The sequence below is a fragment of the Nanorana parkeri genome, unplaced genomic scaffold (genome assembly GCF_000935625.1).
Source record: "Nanorana parkeri isolate BGI_ZX_2015 unplaced genomic scaffold, ASM93562v1 scaffold1527, whole genome shotgun sequence".
Taxonomy (NCBI): Eukaryota; Metazoa; Chordata; class Amphibia; order Anura; family Dicroglossidae; genus Nanorana; species Nanorana parkeri.
This window is the reverse complement of record NW_017307795.1, coordinates 185,645-187,384: the sequence shown is the minus strand read 5'-3', so window position 1 is coordinate 187,384 and position 1,740 is coordinate 185,645.

Genomic DNA, 1,740 nt, shown 5'->3' with positions numbered 1-1,740 from the left:
TATATATATACATAAACATACAAATACCTGAACAGAGCCAATGAGTCTTGCGATGGTTGTAGAGTGTATGGCCACCTTATGACAGACAAGACTGTAAGGCTGGCCATACACCTGTCAATTTTTTTCGTCAACCAGCGGGCTGAATGAAAGAAATTGACGCGATTCCTCCATCAACACAAACAGCGTGTCAATCGAGGAATCACAGCTGTTTGCATTGCATTCTGTCAGGTGCCAGGGCAAATGTCAGAATACCCGATCAGATCGGCTACGGTCGCACAGAGATTTTCCATCAGGCTCCTTCGATCAGCTGATCGAAGAATGCTGGCTGAAAGGGAGCCGACAGCCCCACACACATTTGCTGGTACTTTAAAAACAGTCCGAAATTCGACCAGTGTATGAGCACCTTAAATCTCTTCTGCCATAAAAGATTCTTTCTACCAGTCAGCAATTTGTTTTTCTGTACGCTGAGTGCAGCTCATTGCACAGCTCCAAGATGTAGTAACCCTTGTCAGACATACCAACTCTCCCAGATGTTCCGGGAGTCTCTTGCTATGAGATAGCGGCTCACTGACGGACGAGAGAGACATTTTATCCCGGAAAGGTTTCCTCTGCTCTATCTAGCAGAGGAAACTTTTCCGGGATACCTGGCGGTTTTACTCCCCCTGCTGTCTGTTTGTTTGTTTTTTTATTTTGGCAACAGCCGCCAGAGTAAAAAAAATACAAATAAAAAACAGATAGCATGACAATGAATAGCTAGGCTGCTATTGGCTATTTCTAGGGAAGCACCGATATTGATACTAGTATCGGTGCAGATGCCGAGTATTTGGGCAAGTACTTGTACTCACCCAAATGGTCCGATGCCTAGCCCGATACTTCCGGTATCAGGAAGCCGGCCTCATGCTCCCTAGTCACCTCACCGAGGGAGCAAAGAGCTGGCTTCCCGGCCAATCAGGAAGCCGGGCGCCGCGTCATTACACGGCACCCAGCTTCCTGATTGGCCAGAAAGCCGGCTACATGTTTTCTCATCACCTAGAGAAGCATAGAGACGGCTTCCCTACTAATTAGGAAGCCTGGTGGGGAGTCTTTGCACGCCGCCTGGCGAGTCTTTGCACGTCGCCTGGCGAGTCATTGCACGCTGCCTGGCGAGTCATTGCACGCTGCCTGGCTTCCTAAATGGGACTTCCAGTATCGGTATTCGGTATCATCGAGTACCAGAAAAAAAAATATCGGTACTCGCACTTGATACCGAAAAACCGGTATCGGTGCATCCCTAGCTTTTTCAATTTGCTATAGCAGGCTGGGTATTGCACCCGCCCACTACTGCTGTCAATCAGCAGAGGTGGACCTGAAGTTCTCTTACAGGTCCTCCTCTGCTGACTGACAGCAGCAGTGGGCGCTTGCAATACCCAGCCTGATATTGGCTATTGCAAATTGAAATGGCCAATAGCAGCCTAGCTATTAATTCTCCTACTATCTGTTTTTTGTTTGTTTTTTTATTCTGACAGTGGCCGCAATCAAATTAGAAACAAAAAACAGAAAGGGCACCTCCCTGAAATGAGAAGGGCACCTCCCTGAAATAAGGTTTTGCAGGTTGGGAATTGTGCCCGGTGCACATGTGTGGGAGTTACATCATTGGGGCCTGGCCAATCAAGCAGCCGAATGCTCAAAACCCGGGAGAAGATGGAAGCACCGGTGAGGGAGAAGTGCATAGCTGGAGGGGATTGTTTTGGCAGGTGAGGC